At 41.7% G+C, this 22,502-nt stretch overlaps 1 long non-coding RNA gene across 1 annotated transcript; it reads left to right on the forward strand.

Annotated features, from left to right (window-relative positions):
* Positions 1-28: 28 nt before the first annotated feature.
* On the forward strand, positions 29-5,870 carry LOC140712007 (uncharacterized). The gene is made up of 3 exons (XR_012093390.1): positions 29-359; positions 2,116-2,244; positions 4,306-5,870. It is a non-coding gene; the product is annotated as an uncharacterized lncRNA (long non-coding RNA).
* Positions 5,871-22,502: the final 16,632 nt, after the last annotated feature.

Below are 22,502 nucleotides of genomic sequence, written 5' to 3' on the forward strand. Positions count from 1 at the left end.
CTCCGCCCGCCCTGCCGGCTGCTCCTCCGCCCGCGCCGCCCGCAGCTCCGCCCGCCGCCCAAGCCTTGGCTAGGCGCGCGCGCGCACGGGGTCGGGCGCTCCCGGGCGGCAGTGGCACCACGTAGCCGCCTCCTTCCACCGCTCGTTTTATCCCCGCCCCTTCTCGGGCCAACCCCGAGCACCGCCGACCCCGAGCGCCGCTGCGGAGTAGGTAGAGGATGGGAGGGTGGAGGACCGCAGGCGAGAGGGAGAAGGAAAGGGCGCCCGGGGAGCAGCCTGGCTGAGTGACCGGGATTGATGAGCGGCCGCAGCTCTGGAGGGACGCGGGCGAGAGAGTCGCTCCTCGGGGAGAGGGCTGGGTGAGCGAGGACCTGCGAGCCACCCCCCACATCCCTTCCGGGGTAACCACACTCGCGCCCCCTCCTCCACAACAGGCTTCTGCGGCTAGAGAAGATGCGGTGCCACTGGACAGGGAAGGAAAGTAGTCGTGTACTTCGCTGAATAGAAAGGGGGGTAGTTGGGGAAGGTGGAGAAAAGAGCCACGGGAAGTGGGAGGAAAGGATGAAGGGATGGGACGTTGCAAAGAAAAGCTTCCTTAATCCGTGTGACTCTAACCCAGCCTCCCCACCTACCGGAGAAATGGGTTTTATCCTAGAAATGGGGAGGAGGAAAAAGAGACGGCCCAAAGGAGTCCTGGCCCGGGATACAATCCTCGCCCTAGGGTCTATTGCAACCACACAAACCCGAACAGCGCACGCTCCCCCCTACCCCAACAGAATAGTGCCTAAGAAACCTGCCTGCCTCCTAACTCTAGGAAAGAATCCACAACGGATTCCAGGGAGCTCTTCTGGGGAATCTGAATTGGGTTTTTGGATCACGAACCATTAAGCTTTTGAACTCTGGGGAAGAATAGAACGGGTGGCTGGAAATTGTTTTGGAACCCTACCTGAGCAGATGTGCTCATTAGTTGCTTGTTCGCCCCCCTCCTGGAGCACTTTCATAGGTGTTGGCAAAGCAGGTACCGGTATTTCATGGAAGGAGAAGAACCGCCCAGGACTGTGTGTAAATGTCTATGGGAATATTTTTAAGGATTCAAAAGGCTAGAAGGAGGTGAGGTCAAAAAATTTTTCCAGCACCACCCAGTGCAACCCGGTCCTGAACACAGAAATCTAAAACGCTCCCCAGATGATACTTAAATACTTGAGTTTGAGAGCCTCTAGTTATAAGGTTTCCCTACGTAACAGCCTCTCACTTTTCTCGAAAACTGGCTAGTTGACAACCGGCAGTCAAGTTTTGTCTAGTCAAGAAGCTACTTTTTCCTGCAATAAAGCACACTTAGAGATAGTCCTGGGCTTCAGCAGGATTGAGGCTATAGTAAGGTCACAAGTATGAACCAGGTACCCACAGAGATGGGAGGACCAGGAGATCCTACTCATTCAGTACCTCAGAAGCTATGACACGGGATAACATTGACTTCAGCCTTTTGGATGAAATAATCCTCTCTCCCTCAAAAGTGCTCTCCACCCACTCGAAACACAGGCCATACTACCACCAATCTGGTAGACTTCAAAAGTAAGGTCTTTCAGCAGCAGATTTCCTCGTTCACAGGAAGGCACTGACAAGCTTTACCTAAGCCTATTGGAGCTATGTTGTAATTCTGTATATAAATAGAACAGTCGCTGCAGGAATACTGGATGAGTCAGAAGAAAGGTCTGTCCTAAGCTGATGTGACACATTTCAAAAGGACCAGAAATTAGATGGAATTGATCTCTAAGTGGATTTATCTTTGAAATAAAAATCGCTGGATATCACATGTACCTCACCCCACACCCTCCCCCATTGTCAACATCCCCAACCAAAGTAGCACATTTGCTACAAACAGTGAACCTACATTGACAGATCATTATCACCTAAAGTCCATAGTTTACATTAGGGTTCACTCTTGGGGCTGTATATTGTATAGGGTTGGACAAATGTAGAATAACATGTACCCACCCTTACAGTATCACAGAGTATTTTCACTGCCCTAAAAGTCCTCTGTACACCACCTATTCATCCCTTCCTCCCCCCAGTCTCTGGCAACCACTGATGTTTACTGTCCCCCTGTCTCTGTAGTTTTGTCTTTTCCGGAATGCCATATATAAGGAATCATACAGTATGCAGTCCCTCTTTCAATTTTGCTGTGAAACTAAAACTGCTAAGAAAATAAAGTCTTAAAAAGAAAAATCAATGGAGAAGGGAAAGGTAAGATAACTAATCGGTAATTTGGAGGGGTGTGGAAAAACTAATTGAATTATCTAATTTCATATATCCAAAATAAGTTCTAGGAGGATTAAGGAGTTAAATATATTTTAGAGCAGATCAGAAGAAAAAATATTTGTCAAACCTCTGAATAGAAGTACTTCTCAACTTAGAGGCAATAGAAGGAAATAATCAATGAATATGATTGGGTAATATCTTAAACACTTCTACATGTCCAACTTTTTTTAGTGTAAGCTAAACCAGAAAAAAATATTGGCAGCAAACATGAAAAATAAAAACTTGAATATCTATATTATAAGTAGGGCTCATAGCGCTAAAGTAAAATTTAGAATCACAGTGATTGAGTATAAACAGAAAACAAACCATATAAGAAGAAATCAAAATAATATATGAGGAAATTAATCTAGTAATCAAAGTAGTATACATTAAAACTAATAAAGATACAAAAATAATGAGCACTGGTTAGCACATATATTGTTGGTGTCTTTATGAAACAGTATGTCCATTTGGAAAGCATTTTGGCTGTCTACAGCAGGTCAGAGTGCTCATACATTTTGACTCAGCAGTCCCTCTTCCGGGAATCTACCCAAAGAAATACCCCAGCAGATGGAAAAAGTTATATACTATAAGATCTATATCATAGTATTATTTATATTGAAGACTTGGCCAGAAATTAAAGATCAGAGAGTAGGGGTGATATCCAATTCCTGGTAGTTACTTGGACCACAGTGTTTCTTCACATTCTGTGCCTCTGCACATGTCATTTGGAGTTTCTGCCTGGGGCATTCTCCTTGTCTCTTGTCTGTGAGCTGATTCCTCTTACTCTTTACTACTTGTGTTCAGTGTCTGGGAGGCTCCTTCTTTATTCCCTCAATACCCGCTGTGTTCTTCCATGCCGGCACTTAAAGGCTGCCTGTAAGAACTTGTTTACCTACCTGTCTCCTCAATCTGCTGTGACTCCTTCTAGGGTGTGACTTAACTCTTGATAATCTTAGAATCACCAGAGCTCTGCAGATATGGCAGGTGCTTGATAAATATTTATTAAAGGAATGAATGAGTCATTTGCTCATACTTTTTACAGCTCTTGAAGATACTGCTTATAGAGGATGTAGCATATATGAATACATTATAATGTTAAATTTTAAAGGCACTATATATGGAATTATCTCCAGTAATATTATTAAATTTTAAAAGGAACAAAAACAGTGTACACAGTAGGCTATTATTTTGTGAAAAGATAAGGTCTGTTGGCAAAAGAATATCCATACGCATATTTCCTTGTTAATGGGTATGCTATATATGGAAGAAAACAAAATAAACTGGTAACAGTGAGTTAGTGTGGAATGGGGGGCAAACTGGGGGACTAAAGATATTGATGGGAAAGAGACCTGTTTTATTTTTAAATAATCCCTTTAGTTTGTTTTTGAAATTTGTAACATGTATATGATATACATGTTTTCAAAAATAAAGCAATCTACAAAATGGTATGCAATTGTATGAAAAAAAGTTAGGAGTTAATTTTTGCCAAATAATAACAGTTATAAGACTGTGGGTGATTTTGTTTTCATGTTTCTGGTTTGCAATGTTTAAATGTGGTTATATTGCTTTTACAATTAAGAAGATAAAATTATACATAAAGATGTAAGAAAGTAAGTAATCATATTCATTTCACACAACTCCTTCACAACTCAATAAATGCTGATCTATTTTAAGGAGAAAAGGAGAGAAATTTTCTGTCTGAATACTGCTAAGGCCACCTCCCTTATAACTCTGAGGTTGGAAAATGCTTAATAAATTTACCTACTGACAAGTTAATCAGCCCTTCAAGTGGCAGTGAAAACAGGTAAAGCGTGTTCTTCTAATAGTTGCCTGGCTGAGGAGCAAGATATGACAACAGTGTTTTAACCTAAGACACCAAACTTAACGAGCTTGTCTGTCTCCACCTGTGCTTTATGGTTCCCACCCACCTTCCTGCCTCCCTCCTCTTGGGCTCTGTCATTGTCTGCCTCTCTGCTCCTCTCTTTTTCTTTTGCTTCTCTGTAGCCGCCCTGCTGGTTGCCTCCCCACCCCTCCTGCCGCCTTCCTCTCCGAGCCCTAGCAGCTGTGTTCAGTGTCCCTCTCTTAAAGCAGTCACATGCTCTGGGAAGACTGGCCCTCTGCATCACACCTGGCAGTCCCATTCCTCTCGCTAATGTGTGGTTCAGGAATGGGCAGGTGGCCCAATTCTGATCAACATGCCATGAGAAGAATCTGCTAGAGGTTTCCTTGCATCTAAGAAATTATCTCTTTCGCCCTTGGACTTGGTTGGGTTTGGATGTGATGCCTGGATCCTCTACAGCCTGATGACAAAGACCACACCAAGGATGGCAGACTGGAAGGATAAAAAGAACCGGGGCCTTCCAGCCTTTGTTGTATGGCTGACTTAACCAACCTTGAAGGTCGCCTTACCTCACGACTTCCTGTGAGATGAGACAAATTTCTTGGTTAAGATACTTTGACAGGGGTTTTCCGTTTCGTACAACTGAAAGTATCCTGACTTAAACACCTTTTGAGGCTCTCCCCCAAGCCTTTATTGATTTTCTCCTCTTGAATCACCACCAGCATTTCTGCATTTCTCTCAGTACCACGTTTTTTCTATTCCCCGCACCCCCCACCCGCTTTCTTCCCCAGCTGTTTCTGTCTCAAACAATACAGGGAAACATTTTAGGGTGTCTGACAGATCACACCCACCCCTTTCTCAGACCTTCTCAACCACAAGGTGCTCTCCCACCTCCAGCCAGGTTTGTACTTCACAGCTGATGGGGTCCTGGTAGATTCAGGCTGGGCCAACCTGAGGGTCTGTCTCAGTAACAAAGGGAACCTGCCATCGGCTGAAGTGCAGGCAGTGTTTACCCGAGAGCTGGGGGTGGGCCCGCATTTCCAGGAGGAAGCCAAGACTCTCCCTCATCCTCTGCAGAAAGAGGAAGGAAACCTAAACAGAGAAAAACAGTAGCAGAGTCTGACAGCCTGGGTGCCGTGTATGGTTGTGCATTTTGTGCTATGAAAGGCTCCTTTCCCTGCTAAATTTCAAGAGGCTTCTAGATTTCAAGAGGACTCTGTCTTTGAGGTCTATGAGATTTTTAGATGGAATCATTCATCACATCCCATTTGGGCTTTAGCTACTTTGAAGTGAGTATCTCAGATTTTCAATTCAAAGAACCTTGATTAAAACAAAAGGTCTTCTCACCTCAAATTCTTTATGAAATGAGGTCAACTTAAAATACTTTTTAGTTAGCTATGATATAAAATTAAACTATATTTTTGCTATAGTTAACGAATTAAATACTGTACCTTCTGTTCCTTGGTCGAAAAGTGAGCAATTAAATGGTCTATTTCTCTAACAAAACAATTAACTGATTGCTCAGGATTTACCACCTACTGTGACCCTCTTGCCCTGTGCCCACACATACCTACTAAAGACCAGTTTTCAGATCCCCAGGAATAACATAAAATAGGGCATATCTGTCTCGTAAATATGATTGAACAAGCATATGTAGAGCACAGTTGTTTCACTTTTAAAAATCAATTATAATCATTTGTACAATAAAATGAATTCTGTCTTTCACACAGTATGACAGAGCAGTAATTGATTTTTTTTAATTCTGCCATTCCACCTTCTTCTGGTAATAGCACCTCAGCTTCCTACTGCTTTGGAGATAGCTAGACCTGTGTGGATCAAGGCACTAGGCCCTGATGTTACCTTACCAGGGGCCAAGCACATGACACAAGTTCAGCCAATTAGAAGCTTACTTCCTGATACTGAGCAGAGCAAAGAAAGAGACCAAAAGCCACCTGGAGTTCATTTCTTGCAGCCCCTGGACAAGCCTGAAGCTGCCCTTGAGACCTTTGGGAACCTCCTGATTCTTCTGCCTTCCCTCTGGTCCCATAAGCTAGCTGTCAGGTTCTAACTGAGGTCCAAGTTCCCATAAGCTAGCTGCCAAGTTCTAACTGAGTTCCAGTGGGAATCAATGGGTGAGTGGTGGGTAGCTGGAAAAACACTAAAGGAATTACAGACAGTTTTGACATGGCTTTACCCTCTATTTGGGTGTGAACAAGCCATATGTATAGCATTAGCAGGGTAATTGTACCTTTTACAGACAGTAGTGGCTCCAAGCCCAGCAGGAGCTCACATGGGTGATCACCTAACGTGCCTCTCATGGCTTGGTTACATAATTTGTGGAGATATGTGCCTGCGCTCCAAACCCACTGAGATATGCTGCGCCGGAAGGCTGCCTTAGCCTACTCCTGACTAAAGTACAGCCATTTCCCTTACACTCCACCCCCTACGCCTAGGGCATCCTCCAGGCAGGAACACGTGCCCATAGGGCAGAGCCCTGAATCCATAACCCACAACAATACAGAGAGCAACACCTCACTACTAGGATCCCAGCTATGCCACTTATGACTATTAGGGCCCAACATAGGCCAGAGCCTAGGGATGCCCACCGTCTCTGCAGGGGATCATCAGTAAGGCTCTCGGCTGCCTTAATCTGCCATGAGACCCCTTGCAGAGCTGCTGTTATGTTCTACCAATTGTCAGGGATAAAGGTACAACATTGTGTTCCTAAAAGGGCACAGGTGCCTCCTTGGGCAGCAGTTTCTATGTCTAAGGCCATTTGATTTTGCAATACCACCTTTCTGAGCTGATCAACTTCATCTGTTAACAGGAGGAGGGCCACTCAAGTGTAATTCAGAGCCCAAGTGGTGTGCTGTGCAAGAGTGGTAACTTCTGCTTCTACAGTTATGACACCTGCTCCAGGGATAGTCATTGCCAAGAGGTAGAGCCACCAGGGGGCTCGTTGCACTTGCACAAACTGAGAGCATAGCACCTCCCAGTTATGCGGGCTATCTGGGCAACTTGGGGAGAACAGTGGCAGGTAAGGCCACCCCCAGGTACAATGTCCAGTCCAGTTCACTGGTAGGTAAGGCCAAGGCTACTCTGTGTCCCCACAGACCCATAAACTCCCAGGGGACACAAAAGCCATTGGGGCCCAACCTTGGTGGGCCTGCTTGTTCCATCATACCTTCAGTGTGGTGACATGTATTATGTTTGCACAGGCCATGATGGGTACACATCCCACAGGGGTGTTGCCCCAATGTTGCTCTATGTAACACAGCACCTGGGCTTGGGGTACTACATGTTCCCCCACTAGCCAGCCCCACCCATCATAAATGCTATAGGCCAGCCAGGGAGTGGGCGTGCTGTGGGTCTTACAGCATCCTTTTCCAAAGCTTGCCATGTTGCCTTACAGGCATCAGCCATGGGACCCCAGGTCTCCAGCCATGTCCAGTTCTCTGCAGATGCTGAATATATGTGCCAAGGCAAGCCATCTGCAGCTGCTGATGGAAGGGCAGTGCAGATGCAACAGATGGAAACATTGGTCACCTCAGCGTAGGTGTGGGTCCAGTTCAAATGCAGTTAGAGCATGTTAACCTGCAGTTGAAATGACAGAGCAGGTACAGATACTAACAGAGGTAAATCATATCCCTCAGGCAAAATACAGGCTAACCTTTCATCCCTGGATAACAATGCAGCCACCAAGGGCTTTTGCCCTGAGCGATGGTACCACATCTTCTCAACTCCCCATGGTTCCTTTGAGTCCTGTATCTGTGCCAAAGTCACAGGGGAGCTCACAATAGGCCAGATACGCATACGTCCCCCAGAGGAGGGTTCCTTCCCTGACTGTTCCCCTATGAACAGTCAACTGTAGGGGCCACGTATTGAACACCCAAGGAGTGACATGTGAGTCATACTGTAGGCCCTCCCCCCAGGGAGCTCTGATAGCCAACCACCAGCAGTGGGGGGCTTGGAGGGTCCATGGCCACAGCCAGGTTTTCTGTTCCCCTGCCTTCAGGGGTGTTGGGGCAGGCAATAACAGGTTACCTTTCATCCCCATACCTGGTTGGAGGAGGTCATCCTTGGTCTATATCTGCAACTGAATGGGGGTGGTGGCTTAGTGTAACAAAACCTCCACCAGGGCCGGGCTACCTTTCCATGGCCATTCATTCAAGGTTTGGAGCACCAGGTCCAGCCTGGAACTCCAGCCCCGCAAAGACCATGGTACGACATGCAAGTGTAACCCATTCTTCAACAGCCCATTATATTACTCAATCATACCCGCAGCTTGTGGTTTGTATGGCACATGGAATTCCTACTTTATGTCCATTTGTTGTGCCCATTGTGATACCTGTTGTCCAATGAAATGTGTTCCCCTATCACTCTCAATGGACAGAGGGCAACCATGCAGAGCACATAAGTGTTGCAGTGCCCCAGTGGTGTGCTGTTGGTCGGCCACCCTGCAAGGGTAGGCAAACAACAGGCCTGTGGGCCTTGTCCATAGCTGTTAATGCATGTGTATACTCTTGTGACTTCAGCAGCAGCCTGATGTAGTCTACCAGCCACCTGGTCAAGGGTACTGCAGCCTCCACCTTCTGGGCTCAAGCAATTATCCTGTCTCAGCCTCCCAAGTCCTGGGATTACAGGCCTGTGCCACCATACCCGGCTAATTTTGTATTTTTAGTAGAGATAGGGTTTCACCATGTTGACCAGGCTGGTCTCGAACTGCTGACCTCAGATGATCCACCCACCTTGGCCTCCCAAAGTGCTGGGATTACAGGCGTGAGCCACCATGCCTGGCCTGTTTCATTCTTGTAAGGCGAAAGTACTTGCATGTTCCCTTACATTCCTACCTCTAAACAATTTCAGAATGCCATTCCCCAGTCCACAAACTCCACACTTCCATCTGTCACCAAAATCTAAGTATTTTGCAGAGTTAAGCATAATTCAGCTCCTTATGAAATCTGCCCCATTTAACACGGGGCATGCTAATCATATCCAATAATTTCTCCTGTCACCGTTTGGTTTCTTTTACCTTCTAAAAGTTTTGCTTCTGTGATATATGCCTTTCTGATGGAACTATAATTACTGGAACATTGAATTTAATGTCCAGAAACAGGAATAGATATTAGCAGATTAATCAGATATTCATTTAGGTTTTATTATAAAGAATCAATTGATTCAACAACAAAAACTTACACATCTTACACACACACAAAAAACACATCTGTTAACACACTTGTTTCCATGGTTCCTGCCCTAAGATTGTACCTGGAAAAAAGTAGACAAACAGAAGTAAGAACATAGGTTAGAATGGATTCAGTGCTACAGTTCCAAAAAAGTGTGATATGTGTATAATAAATATTCAAAATGGGATTGTGAAAAAACACCTCTTCCAATTAATTCTTTTTTATTTTTTCATTTTTCTTTTCTATACTAGTAGCGTTTACCAAGTGCAGTTAGTAGGAATAAAAATTAGTTAAATTAACCAAGTCTTAATGCCTTATATCTGAATCATTTATTTGAATGACATCAAGACTGAGAGAATAAGTTTTAAAATTTAAACACAATGGCGCATCCGCTGTGGAAAAGTTTGGTGGTTCCTTACAGTATTAACTAACCGTAGAGTTACTATATGATCCAGCAATTCTACTCCTAGGCCTATGCCCCAAAGAATTGAAAGCAGGGACCCGAACAGATACTTGTATACCAATGCTCATAGCAACACAATAGCCAAAAGGTGGAAAGAACCCAAGTGGCCATCAACATATTTCACATTTTGTTTGAATGGATAAACAAAATATGATATACAGATACAGTGGAATATTATTTAGCCTTAAAAAGGAACAAGATTCTGATAGTTGCTACAACATGGATGAACCTCAAAAACACTATGCCAAGTGAAATAAACCAGACACAAAGGGACAAATATTGTATGATTCCACTTATATGAGGTACCTAGAGTCAGATTGATGACTGCTGCTTCATGAATCTGACTGCTCTAGGTACCTCATATAAGTTGAATCATGAACCCTCAAATCTAAAATAAAGTTAAAAGAAAATCTAATATAATTATAAAAATAAAGACATTATCACATATAAAAGGATCTACTTTGCTGAGGAATTTATCCAAGCATCCCCTTTAAACAGGGAGCTGCTTCCCTAGTAAACTTAATTGTTCACTAATGGATCATTAACACCCCAGCAAAAGCTGTTGAGAACAGAAACACTATTTGGATTTAACCTATAAATTAACTTTGACAAAGTTATGTAATAATTTTACTAATATGTTATCGAGAGAGTCAGGAGGTTATGGGATTGGCTTGAAACCAGTTTCTGGTCTAATTGGAAGGAGGTACAAAGAAGCTCTAGAGAAGCAGCTCAGGAAGCTGGAAGACTGTCTAGCACACACAGTCTTGGGCAAGAAATCAGCCCACCTTCACTTCTGTCCTCTTACAGGAGGCACTGGCACCCCTCAAGCCTCACATGAGAATTCAACACAGCTGAGGTGAGTTGGGCTGTGGCGGTGGGAGAGCGAGAGAGAGCACAGCTGCCTTCCAGGCTGATGACCTGAGCTTTCATTAATAGTTCAGCTACCTTTTCTAGTAAACAGTAAACCCTTTGAGGTCAAGGATCAAGTTTTCTTTGTAGCATGCTGCCTTGCAAGTATTTCACATATGCTGGGTGAATAATATTATTTTATAAAAAGTGAATAAATGAATGACTAATAAAAAATAGCAATGGAAGGTCCAACAAAATGGTTATAAATCAGCTCTGAATTTTTAATATTTAGGAGATCTTTGAGTCATAAAAGTTCAAATGACCCACACGATTTTATAGAAACACTCCTCAAACCATAAAGTGAGAAAAAATTGTGTTTAAGTTTATTCTATCTTCTGCTACAAAAGGGACATATTTTCTATTGCTTTTGTAACTCTGCCTTGTACCCAAATGTACCACATTCATAATAAGTACTGTTGACAGAATGAATGACAAGGCAAAAAATAGCTTGCAGTACTTTTCATTTTTTGCAAGTGTGGAAAGCATATTAAACCATTTGCTGATTAAAAATATGCGTGTTTTGACTTGCATATGAATCAAATTAACATACATAAATCCAACATCTTCACATCACTAGATTCACAGCCATAACCAATATAATTTTCCATGTTTCTTCAAATTCTTCAATTCCAGAGTGACATAATTAAGTTATTGGGCATAAAATACACAGTAATGATTTATAACTGAAAACTAACTTTTGATTTAATTCAATGATCATTTATCTTCTAAAAGTAAAAAAGGTACAAGATCATTGAAAATGTAAGGGTTTTTGTTTTGTTTTGTTTTTTGTTTTTTTAAATAAAATAGGGATGGGGTTTCACTATGTTGGCCAGGCTGGTCTCATTGAACTCCTGACCTCAAGTGATCCTCCCACCTAGGCCTCCCAAAGTGCTGGAATTACAGGCGTGAGCCACTGCCTGGCCAAAAATCTAAGATTTTATGTTGAATTTAGCTCTATAAATGCTTACTACCACTAAGGGAAACTAAAGTTTGAGGTATAGAACAAGAACTCTTATCCCTCAGTATGATTAATTCCTATAAATGAAAGTACTATGTTGAATCCTTATAACCTTGCTGAGTTATATAGCCCCAGAAATGTGCAAGTTTCTTAGTTGCAGTTTCCATAACTTCACCTCCTACCTGCCTCTTTACTCTAGCCGGTCCATCCCCACCTTCTTTTCTCCAAGACTCTGGTTTAGGGCAGGGAAGACTCTCTGGGAACCAGACAAACACTCTGTACACTGTTACACTAATGGACAAGGCAACGTTCCTGGGAGGAAGAACATATCCAAGCTGCAAACCTGGGTCAGACTACCAGACTACACCAGGTCTGGGCCAAACCAATTAAGAGGGCCCAAGGGCTGTTATTAAAGGACACCCTTGTCCCTTCCTCTTAGCTCTGCAGTCCCTTAGGATTCACCACCACCTGGAGTACCTCTCTAGGATCAAGAAAGTAGCCTGACACATGTATACATATGTAACAAACCTGCACGTTGTGCACATGTACCCTAGAACTTAAAAAAAAAAAAAAAAAAAAAAAAGTAGCCTGAGTAGAATCTCTAGCACCCAACCTCCCCTTACACCCTGCTATTGATATACATCTGACACTATAAATCTGGCACCATTTAAATGCCCAGCACTTTGGTCACTGAGTCCTTCCAGAGCTGTTAGCACTGAGCCTATGAGAGCAACAGGCGTCTTTCTAACAGAATGTTTTCTAACCTTGTCTTGTGATATGAATTCTCCAGTGCTGTTGATATAAACATAGATCCCAGGGCCTTTCTCTAAGCATTCATATTTATAGTGGGTCTATTTGGGATCCAGGAATCTGAATGTTTAACAAGTGCCCAGGTAATACTCTTCACCTGGGAATATTGGAAAGTACTGTGTTCAAGCACTCTTCAAAGTGCTCACCCTAGTCTCTTGGTGAGGGGAGTTGCTGCTTATGGATTTAAACCTTGTCCTCTACGGAGATGATAAAAGTGAGAATGCTGGGAAGTCTGTGTAAATCCAAGGCATGCTACCATTACCATGATTACATACTTTTAGCCACAGCCACCAGGACACAGCACAGCCTGGGTGAGGCTCTTCTCAATACACAGAGCTAAGTGACTGAGAGCCTAGAAGATGGAGTAAGACAAGGAGTGGCCAAAGGCAGTGGAGAGAGGGAGGAGGAGCAAAGCCTGAAATCTGGAAATCAATGCATATGGATTTCAATCTACAATTGCTTTGGCTGCTGATATAAATCAAAGGAAGAAGGAGGGAGATGCAGGGAGAGAATGTAAACAGCTAGGTAAGTGCAGTCTTCTGTTAAACATGAATTTTCAGATAATAAAGAATGAATATCTTAGCAAAGTTATTCATTTATTTATTGAACTTCCAATTTTATTTTTTAATACTGCTATGTAAATGAATCTGAGTTGGATTCCTTAACTCAGCTAGGTGCTATGATAAGCGTCTGTGTGAAGGGATACTCATGAGTTTTACTCATTGCCACTCTGGGAAAAGTTTTCTATCCTGCCAATTTTGCTGCTGACTTACACCATGAATTACAGAGGGATGTAGTTAGAGCATGTTCCCCTCACAGACACGAATATCAGGACCTTCCCTGCAACATGAATGAAGAAAATTTGCAGTGATGCCAGAAATGAAAGAAATGAGTATTGTTGCAGGGTGCTGGAAGATAATTTGGAGATAACAACTACTCTCTTCTTGAGACTTGAACAAGAAGTTGTGAGCTAAATAGTAGCCTGCAGAATCGCCTGGCATTAATACAAGGAAAACCTTGCTCCGTGTCTTCTTAAAAAAAAGATGAACACAGTCTTCTGTGATTGAAATATGTGCCTGCATAGTAACAAGGCAATGGACTAGCTTTTTATGATCCCATCTAGACCTGTGATTATACAGCGAAATGTTAACAATGAATGCAACCTCAGCAAAGGCACATTGTGCAAGAAAATAGCAAGTATGAGAAACGAGGTTAAATCTTCTAAATGCAATTATTTAGGAAGAATCCTTCAAGTCTCTAAATAACTTTTTTCTTAAATATAGGAATTTAAAGTTAAGTATCCTCATGTCAGAAATTCATCTCACCCTCTTTAGAAGCTGTGGTTCCTTCTGTTGTGACAAACATACCCAAAGAGTTGGATGCAGCTAGGACAAAGCTTTGGGACAACTAGGGAGTATACTAGATGCCAAAAGTATCTTAGGGCCAAATATGCCTCATAGTAGCCTCCCTTGACAGTCACATAAAATATGCAAAAAAGATACTTAACAATTCTCATTTTCAATTATAATGCCTTAGGTCTCATTACTTTTTCCTCAGATCAGTATAAGGAAAAAAGTTTTTCCATGCTCATCCTGCTGATAAAACTTCAATCACTGAAACTTTCCCTTTAAAACTAACAAGGCTTTTTATCTCCCTGCATTGGCCAGATAACGATTTTACAGGCCACTCAGAATTACCAGAGAGAGCTGAAACTGGAGCAGCAGAGATAAATGAGATCCCTGTAGATAAACCACATAATTCAGGGCAGTCAGGAGTTGCAGCCTCTTCCTTCACTTAACCTTGTACCAAGGCTGCTGTGGGTAATTTGATTCCCTGTGCACCTTTCTCTGTCGGAATGGAGAGTGAATTTTAGGGAGATGTCAGACTGGCAGAAGGGGAGGCAACATCCCGTGAAGGAAGGAAAACTGCGTAAGGATTTAGGAGATTTAACTGAATTATGCCACCTAAGATCGATTATTTCACTACTCAAAAATCTTAATTTCCTTACCTGAAAGAGAGAAGGTGGCACTGAACCTATGAGATAGAGATCCTGAGATCTGCAAGGACTGCCTAAAGTCCTTGCTTGGGGCAAGTGGGGAAGTAAGTGGGCTCGGGGTGTGGTTCTCTCAGAATGGTTCTGCTTTGGTTTGTTTACACATTGGGATTTCATGTAAGATTTCATTTTCTGAAAGGTATCTGATGCTAAAGAAAGTTAAAACATCTGTTTCCTTCTAGCTCTACCACCCTCTGATTTTTTTTTAACAGTCTACAATAAGAGGAGATGAATGCCTGCTAAAGTGACCAGAAGGCTCTCAGTAAAAAGTATTAACTGGATATCAATAGAATCTGCAAAACGAAGAGGTGCTTGAAAGATGTGAAAGAGGAAACTTAAAGAGAAACCCAGATGGCACATCTCTCTTCCTGGCTAGGTACTAGAGGCTGTCTCAATCTTGCTTTCTCACAGCAACATTTCTACCCTTTCTCCAGTGGTGCTCAACTCTGGCTGCCCAGCGGATCCCCTGTGGTGGTATTAAATGATAGAAGGGTCTGATCTCCCACTCTGGGGATTCTCATTCAACAGATGCGGTTTTTAAGATCCAGAGGTGGTTTTGACCTGTAACTAGGATTGAGAATTTCTGCCTGGCTTCAGCTCTTCGACCTTTAGTAAAACTGCTCTCTTAAAAGACGTAGATGGTCGGGCGCGGTGACTCACGCCTGTAATCCCAGCACTTTGGGAGGCCGAGGCGGGCGGATCACGAAGTCAGGAGATTGAGACCATCCTGGCTAACACGGTGAAATTCCGTCTCTACTAAAAAAAAAAAAAAATACGAAAAATTAGCCGGACACGGTGGCGGGCGCCTGTAGTCCCAGCTACTCGGGAGGCTGAGGCAGGAGAATGGCGTGAACCCGGGAGGCGGAGCTTGCAGTGAGCTGAGATCACGTCACTGCACTCCAGCCTGGGCGACAGAGCGAGACTCCGTCTCGGAAAACAAAAAACAAAAAACAAAAAAACACATGGATGACACCCCACAATGTCAGTTATCATTTTTAGGTAGATGACTCCAAATCCAATCCTCTATAAACAACCACCTTCTATCTGGGTGTCTCATCAACTTTTTTTCCAACAACCAGTCTTGCCTTCCAAGATCCTCTTATCTGTAGTGGCCCAACCCTTCTTCCAGTGACTCAGGCTCCCAGTGACTTGAAGGTATCCACGACTGCCATTCCCTGTGCTCCAGAATCCCATCTGCACAAACATAGTAAATCTACCCTTGTATCTGATCCTAAACCAGGTCCTTGCTTTCCATTCCTCCTGCCACTCTTCAAACCAGGCTCCTTTTATTACTTGATAAATTGTTTACAGTCATGTGATCCGAGTGTCATTCTCCCATCTTTACCCACTATGATCCACCCCAATCTGACTTCTTAGCCCCTTATTCAAAACGGCAATGGCTCCCCGCTGACTACCTTTTAAAAACAAATCCCTTCATCTGTCTCTTAGATTTCACAATAGGAACCCAATCTAAGTTTCCAGGCTTATCTTGATTACTAGCACCCTGAACACAATCCACCATCTAAAGAGCATTACCCTTTCTTGTGCGAACATGTCCTAGGCTTTTCAGATCCTATGCCTTCGCCCTTACTCCTCTCTCCACCTGAAATACCCTCCTCTCCATTCTAAGCCACCTCCTTCCCAATGGCTCTCCAGCTCTTTCCAAACGAATCTGAATGGCAGTAACATTGTGCTTGACTCTTCCGCAGCAGTCATAGCATCCTGTCTTGCAGCATGCTTATCTTCCGTCTCCTCATTTGCTGAGGTGTTGCTTCTTCAGAGCACTGCCCTGTGAGTCTTGTCGCTGTATGGAAAGAGAGTAGGCTTTGAAGCCAGTGATCCCTGTATTTAAATTTCAGCTCTACCAACAAACAGCCGTTTGAACTGTTAAATTATTTGAACTGTTCAAATTATTTAACCCTTTCCTGCCTTAGTTTCTCCGTCTATAAAATGGGAATATTAATATTTGATTCCTGGAATTAAGATGAAGCCTGAGATAATGCATGTAAAGTGCCTGACACACACACAAAAGGCTTTCAACAAATGGCAGTTCCCATTAACAAATGTCAAACGGAGGCTTGACAGGCTTTTACCTATATTGGAAGGTGACACCCTACTAATCCAGCTTGATGGAACCACTTCCTGTAGATATTCACCACCTGGTCCTTCTTACCCATTAAGAAGATTACAGGGCTATTTTTATTTTTGAGACAATACTCTCAAGCAGAGAAGTAATAGCTTCCTTCCTATTATCTGTCTGCTTGCCAGTAATAATAAAGATTGGTGGTAATAGTGAAATGACAGGTAGACAAGAACAGGAAGAAAGGGCAGCAAGAAAACTCTGAATTAAAATATTCAGCACTTACTGAGAGACATAAAATGCCCACAACTGGCTGGCTGTGGTGGCTCACACATGTAATCCCAGCACTTTGGGAGGCCAAGGCAGACAGATCGCTTGAGCCCAGGAGTTTGAGACCACCCTGGGCAACATGGTGAAACCTCATCTCTACAAAAAATACAAAAATTAGCTGGGGGTGGTGGCATTCACCTGTAGTCCCAGCTACTCCAGAGGCTGAGGTGGGAAGATCGTCTGCACCTGGGGAGGTCGAGGCTGCAGTGAGCCAAGATTGTACCCCTGCGCTCTAGCCTGGCTGACAGAGTGAGACCTTGTCTCAAAAAAGAAAAGAAAAGAAAAGAAAAAACCGCTGAAAACCTTCCAAAATAAATATCATCAAGTTGCAAATGTAGTATATAAAACAGTAATTCACCACAGTCAGCTAGTTTCAGAGAGGTAGAAGTTACTAAATAATAGGAAGGTCATTAACATAATATATCCAATCATTATGTCAAATACAAAAGAGTAGACTTGCTTCTATACATGCTTAAAATGTGTTTGGTAAGAATCAACAGGCATCCCTGATAATATTATTTTAAGACGAGAAACAGAAAAAATATTTACTCAGTATAAGAAAAAGTATTTGATTAAAACCAATAGCTATCATTATATTTAATAGCAAAACATTAGTGATATTCCCATTAAAATATGCACAAAAAAGGAATATTGTTTAATATTGTTCTAAAAGCTGTGATCGATGCAATAACACATGATTCAAAAGATATACTATTAACAAAGAGATAAATGATACTTATTTTGTGACAGTTATTGTACAGCTGTAAGTCCAACTAGTTTTAAAATTGTTTAAGCACAAGAGGCTGAATGTAAGATAGGCAGAAATCAAAAGCACTCTAATATAATTTTAATAATCAGCTAGAAACTTTTAAATGTACATATGTGTATATATATAGTTTACCTTTTCTAAAAAAGATTTGAGATGGTTTTAAAAACATAAAGCCCATATAGTAGTAAGAAGAAAAAATATATAAAACATCTAGAAGTAGCTTTAATGCATAATGTCTTTCAGATAGTCAAAGAACAAAATTTTATTGAGCTATATTTATTAAAGTTTGAGAAAATGGAAAAATACACTATGTTCCTGGGCAGAAAGATGTTGATATAAATACTTAAATATTTTCCAAATAATGTAGGTTTAATCGAGACATTCAACAAGTATTTCTTGCGCACCCACTGTATACCAAGCAAAATGCTAGGTACTAGGGATATGGTCGTGAACAACACAAAGGCTCTGCCCTCCTGGTGTTTCAATTCTTGTGGACTTGGCACAACAAACAAATAAAGCCTTAATATAATACAGCGTCAGGTAATGATATGTGCATTGAATAAAAATAAAATAGGGTTAAGGGATAGAGAATGAAAGAAGGGGGATGTGGTCAGGGAAGGTCTTTGAGGGAGTAACATTGGAACAGATACTTGAATAAAGTGTAGGGGAGAGCCATGTGGCTATCTGGGAGAGCAGTATTTCTTGCAGAGGGAACAGCAAATGCAAAGGCCCCAACATGCTACCAACTTGATATAGTCCAGAAACTGCAAGAAATGCAGTGTTGCGCTGGGCGCAGCAGCTAACACCTATAATCCCAGCACTTTGGGAGGCTGAAGTGGGAGGATTACCTGAGGTCAGGAGTTCAAGACCAGCCTGACCAACATGGAGAAATCCCATCTGTATTAAAAATACAAAAAAATTAGCCGGGTATGGTGGTGCATGTCTGTAATCCCAGCTACTCGGGAGGCTGAGGTAGAATCGCTTGAACCCGGGAGGTGGAGGTTGCGGTGAGCCGAGATCACACCACTGCACTCCAGCCTGGGCAACGAGAGCGAAACTCCATCTTAAAAAAAAAAGAAAGAAAGAAAAAGAAAAGAAAAGAAAAAAAAAGAAATGCAGTGTTGCTAAAGCAGAGTGAGTAAAGTGGAGACCTGTGGGAGATGAAGATGGAGGTAATGTGAGGGAAGATTGTGCAGGCCCTTGTAGAGCAGGACTTTGGGGTGTAAGTCTTGTGGTAGCTATTTTGACCAGGTGAGGATGTGATCTAATAAAGTTTTTTTTAAAGAGCTGTCTGGTCTTGATGCTGAGAATAGACAGGGTAGAGGTGAGAGGAAAATAGAGTAGTAAGAACAGTTAGGAGGTTATTTCAGTAATTCAGTCTGGAAAAGATGGGCTTGTACTTGTGTAGTAAGGATGGAAAGAACCAGAATCAGATTTCAGATAGATTTTGGAGATAGACATAAAAGATTTACTGGTGGGTTGGGTATGAAGGGTGGTACCAAGAGAGGAATCCAGGCTGGTCCCTTGGTTTTTGTCCTGAAGCTACTGGTTAGATCACGGTGCTAATTATTTCACTGGGGAAGACTGGGAAAGGAGCAGGAGCTGGAGATTGAAACCAGAGTCTTAAGACATGTTAAGTTTGAAATGTCTAATAGACTCCAAGTGGAGATGTTGAGTAGACAGTTGCTAAAAAAGAACATGAAACTGACAGAAACATGTTGGGCCATCAACGGATAGATGGAATGTACAGCCAGAGGGTTGAATGAGGTCATCCGCGGAGAGAATGCAGAGAAAATCCTGGGGCTCAGCAGTATGAAGAATTTGGGACAAGAAAGAAGATCCAGCAGAGGAGACTGAAAGGCAGCTAATAAAGAGAACCTGGAGAGCATAGAATCATAGAGGCCAAGAAAGTGGTTTAATATAATCCCTATCAAAGCTTTCATGGTTTATTTTTAACTGACAAAATGATTCTAAAACATACCTGAAAAGTATAATTCACACCTAGGATAATGGATCATTCTGCCACATTGTTCCTTTTTCACAACTGATATGAACATGATATTTTCATGACTTTGTAAAATAAAAATGGAATCTATTTTTTTAAAAAAACTGCTTGCTTATGTAAGCCTTCTGTCTCTCACTGTTTAACCCCTCCACTTTTATACGGGCACACGTATTTCTGTCACTTTCCTGGAGCCCTTGTAGCAATTAATAAAATGTAGCACATGCTTGAAGAAAAATTTGTCTAGGACATTTTGTTTTTGAGATTCATAAATTGACTCTATTTTGCATAAGAATCTATTATGCCATAGGAAGCTTATTAAACCTTGAGCAGAGACAAATTATTCAATAAATGGTGATGAGATGAATGTCTAGAAATATGACAACTTTGATTTCTCACTTCATTCCACACACCAAAGTGAAATCTAGATTGGTTAAAAATTAAAATATTTAAAAATTTAACAGTAGAAACATTTGAAGAAAACATGGATATTTATTTATAAAACTTCTTAAAGGGAGAAGTTTTCCTATACCAGAAATAACAGAAAAAACTATAAAGATAAGCAGAGCTATAAAAATGAGAAATTCTATACACAAAACAACTATTAGGCAAATATTAAAATGGAAAAATGTTTTCCATGAAATGTCAAAGTTAATGTAGTTTCTATGTAAAGACCTCAGGCAAACAGATACGAAAACCCGTAGGGTCCCTGTTGATAGCTGGCCAATGGAATATTTATCAAAGAGATCATTACCCAAAAGAGAAAATTCATTTAGTCAACTCATATATGCAAGCATGTTGATCCTTGATAGTAACCAAAGAAACAACACAAAAAAATTGTGCTTATTTTTCACTAATACTATTACTAAAGGTTAGTTTTTGTGTTGTTTTTGTTTTGTTTTTGACACAGGGTCTCACTCTGTTGCTTAGGCTAGAGTACAGTGGCACAATCATAGCTCACTTCATTCCTGAATTCCTCAGTTCAAGAGATCTTCCCACTTAAGCCTCCTGAGGAGCTGGGACTACAGGCACATGTCACCATTCCCTGATAAGTTTAAACATTTGTTTTGGCCAGGTGCGGTGGCTCATGCCTGTAATCCCAGTACTCTGGGAGGCCGAGGCGGGTGGATCTCGAGGTCAGGAATTCAAGACCAACCTGGATAAGATGGTGAAACCCTGTATCTACTAAAAATACAAAAAAATTAGCCAGTGGTGGTGGCAGTCACCTGTAATCCCAGCTACTCAGGAGGCTGAGGCAGGAGAATCGCTTGAACCCAGGTGGCAGAGATTGCAGTGAGCCGAGATGGCACCATTGCTCTCCAGCCTGGGCAACAGGCTGAGATTCCATCTCAAAAAACAAACAAACAAACAAACAAACAATTTTTTTTTTTTGTAGAAATGGGATCTGCTATGTTGCCCAGGCTGGTCTTGAACTCCTGACTTCAAAGAATCCTCCCACCTCAGTATCCCAAAATGCTGGATTACCAGTGTGAGCCACTGTACTCAGCCCTAAAGATTTGTTTTTAAAAATAATAATATAAATCCTTGGGAAAGGTTCAGTTAAGGGGACTCTCTTTTGTACTGATGATATAAATTTAGACAAGCGATTTGAATTTGTATCAAAATTCTTCAAAAAGAAAAAGTCTGTGTTCAGCGGATGACTTGGCATCTCCACTTGTAGACTATCTTAAAGAAATATAAAGCTTTTCATAAAAATATATATCTCATTATTTATAATTGCCTACAAATGGAAATACACGTTTCGCAGATACAGTGGACCTGAAACGGTTAAATTAGAAAACAGTCTTTCCTGTTGCATCCAGAAAATAATTCCTAATAATGTTACAAAGGAAGCTTCACTGCAGGCATTCTTTTGCCCAGTGGGGATCTCTTTGTAGCCCTGACCCCAATCAGTAAGTTACTTCATACACCAAAAGAAGAATTTAGCTTCCATCCACACAATGTGGGCACAACCTAGAGGCTGCTGACCAGGGAACACGGAGAACCAGATTAAAGGGCTGGAAAACAAACGACAGGGTCATGCAAATAGAAAGGGAAGCTTCCTCTGATAACAAACAAGTAGCAACAGGCATTCTTGCAGAGTTTATTGAAAGAAAACAACGTCTCCTTTGCAATAAAATTGATACAGGCTATTATTTTGAGCAAACTCAAAGACAGAATTTCTGCAGAGAAATTAGAGTGAAAAATGAAAGAAAATGACATTCCTGAAAATACTGCCTTAGGACAAGTCTATTGAGGAAGATCATCAGCAGATTTTAGGTAAAGTCCAAAGCAGGGGAATCAGACTCAGACTTCACACTCCAAGCATGCATTCATTTATTCACTCATTCATTCTTTCAGTAATTTATGTGTTGACTTAGCAAATATTTATTGAGCAGCAAATACATGCTAGGCACTAAGCAAATATTGGAGGTTAAATTACCTTAGTGAAAAAGACAAGAAAAGTATACTTTCATGGATTTTATAATAGCGGCAAAGCTAGGCATTAAAACAATTTAAAAAACATGATTTAAGTTCAAATTGATAAGTACTAACAATAAGGAAGTTTTGAAATCTGTGAGAGTGAGTGACAGGAGAACCTAACCTAACTCAGGGGATCAGATAATTCATTTTGGGGTTTCTATGAGATTTGAAATTTTTAATGACATTTTAAAGGTGAAAGATATTTACCTAGGGTAATCATTTTTACCAATTCCTTACTGGGGACAGAAATGGAAACTTAACTATTTGTGGTTTACTGAATATACAATATACACATATTTTCTATAGGGCTAAATATT

The sequence above is a fragment of the Chlorocebus sabaeus genome, chromosome 7, assembly GCF_047675955.1.
Source record: "Chlorocebus sabaeus isolate Y175 chromosome 7, mChlSab1.0.hap1, whole genome shotgun sequence".
Lineage (NCBI taxonomy): Eukaryota > Metazoa > Chordata > Mammalia > Primates > Cercopithecidae > Chlorocebus > Chlorocebus sabaeus.